The sequence below is a fragment of the Schistocerca cancellata genome, unplaced genomic scaffold (genome assembly GCF_023864275.1).
Source record: "Schistocerca cancellata isolate TAMUIC-IGC-003103 unplaced genomic scaffold, iqSchCanc2.1 HiC_scaffold_569, whole genome shotgun sequence".
Classification (NCBI taxonomy): Eukaryota; Metazoa; Arthropoda; class Insecta; order Orthoptera; family Acrididae; genus Schistocerca; species Schistocerca cancellata.
The window spans coordinates 42,501-45,000 of record NW_026046581.1 but is presented as its reverse complement, the minus strand read 5'-3'; positions in this window follow the sequence as shown (position 1 = coordinate 45,000).

Below are 2,500 nucleotides of genomic sequence, written 5' to 3'. Positions count from 1 at the left end.
CCCCCCCCAAACACACTATCTCTTACCATGTTGTGTACTGTAATCCAACCCATTTTGCACCTTAACCTAACCAAATTTGTAACGCAATTTGTACCGCAATGTAACGCAATTTGTACCGCAATGTAACGCAATTTGTACCGCAATGTAACGCAATTTGTAACGCAATTTGTGTCTTAACCTAACCCACGTTGTGCCTTAACCTAACCCACGTTGTGCCTTAACCTAACCCACGTTGTGCCTTAACCTAACACACGTTGTGCCTTAACGTAACCCACGTTGTGCCTTAACGTAACCCACGTTGTGCCTTAACGTAACCCACGTTGTGCCTTAACGTAACCCACGTTGTGCCTTAACGTAACCCACGTTGTGCCTTAACGTAACCCACGTTGTGCCTTAACGTAACCCACGTTGTGCCTTAACCTAACCCACGTTGTGCCTTAACCTAACCCACGTTGTGCCTTAACCTAACACACGTTGTGCCTTAACGTAACCCACGTTGTGCCTTAACGTAACCCACGTTGTGCCTTAACGTAACCCACGTTGTGCCTTAACGTAACCCACGTTGTGCCTTAACGTAACCCACGTTGTGCCTTAACCTAACCCACGTTGTGCCTTAACCTAACCCACGTTGTGCCTTAACCTAACCCACGTTGTGCCTTAACCTAACCCACGTTGTGCCTTAACCTAACCCACGTTGTGCCTTAACGTAACCCACGTTGTGCCTTAACGTAACCCACGTTGTGCCTTAACGTAACCCACGTTGTGCCTTAACGTAACCCACGTTGTGCCTTAACGTAACCCACGTTGTGCCTTAACGTAACCCACGTTGTGCCTTAACCTAACCCACGTTGTGCCTTAACCTAACCCACGTTGTGCCTTAACCTAACCCACGTTGTGCCTTAACCTAACCCACGTTGTGCCTTAACCTAACCCACGTTGTGCCTTAACCTAACCCACGTTGTGCCTTAACCTAACCCACGTTGTGCCTTAACCTAACCCACGTTGTGCCTTAACCTAACCCACGTTGTGCCTTAACCTAACCCACGTTGTGCCTTAACCTAACCCACGTTGTGCCTTAACCTAACCCACGTTGTGCCTTAACCTAACCCACGTTGTGCCTTAACCTAACCCACGTTGTGCCTTAACCTAACCCACGTTGTGCCTTAACCTAACCCACGTTGTGCCTTAACCTGCTCTGTAATTGGCATATGACACGTTACATTAATCTAGTGTTGTCTAACCACAACCCTCTGAATATAGTTCGCTACTCGCACCGCCCACCCTCTTGTGTGTCGTTTCATGTTGAACACTTCGCAAGTGTTGCTTACTTTTTACATGCTCCCGCTGTACACTGTAATGTGGACAACTGCAGGATGTACATCGCCCCCCCCCCTCCACCCTGCCTTCGCACGCTGGTCGTTCAGGTGCTTGCGTGTTCAATGCCCTTCGCAGCTGTTCACTGGCATTCGCATGTCGAAGCGCTCAGTCTACGTCGTGGTACGGCCTGTGTCCACTGTCCGCTGATATCGTAAGCTTAATCCTCACATTGTACTGCACATAGGTCCGTATGTACTGAATGATACGCTGTGGCACATGTGTGACCGTACGACTGCGCCCAACAACAGCGAACCATACGGTCCAAATGTTGTGCACTCAGCCACGTGCCGTCTCCCCATAACAGCTACATTGCAGTGTGGTACGCCATAGAGACGTGTGGGAGTAACGGACGCCCTGGATGGCGATCAGCATGAGCCGTCTGTTGATGTAGTGGCGCGTGTATTCAAACGTAGTCGTCTCTTCTCACACAGTGTGATAGCATGGTGCACCGCGTTCCACATCTGCGACATGGTACAGATGCTGGTTGACAGTCGGTCTCGTAATGGACATCGCATACGTAGGGGGCCACCTCCCACGTGTTCTCTAGTCGTGCACATTTTGTTGCGTGTATGTGGGCAGACGTAGTGTGTCGTGACACCTAACAGACAGGTATGCAATAATCGTTGCATTTGCAAACTGGGATGGACGTCTACGTTTGCTGGTGACGTGACGCAACGCAAATGAACAACTGGTAAACCCATTGTGGTGCGGTTGTTGTTGCTGGAGGTAAATCAGTAAGGGCAAATCTGTGTGTGAAGCGATACGCGGCGGTGGCTGGGTGGGACCGTCCCCGGCCGGTGAGGGGGGGCCGCCCGGCGTGCTGGCCGCGCGGTGCGTGGGCGCACGCGCTACAGCCGGCTGGTGGGGGCGCCCAGTGGCAGGCGCGCCGGCCGACGGACGCGGCAGGCGGCGCAGCTGCGCGCCGGGGCACCCTGCGCGCGGCGCCGGGCGGCCAAAGTGGGTCCTCGCGGGCCCGGTGCGAAGCGCGGTGGACATCTGCAGTGTGCTGGTCCGACTGAGGACTGTGTGCGTTGAGGATGCGCCGCCGCCCGGCACTCGGCGCCGCGACGCCGTCTGCTGCTCGGTCGCCCCAGCGGTTCTCGCTGGTGGTTTGTATCGCAGT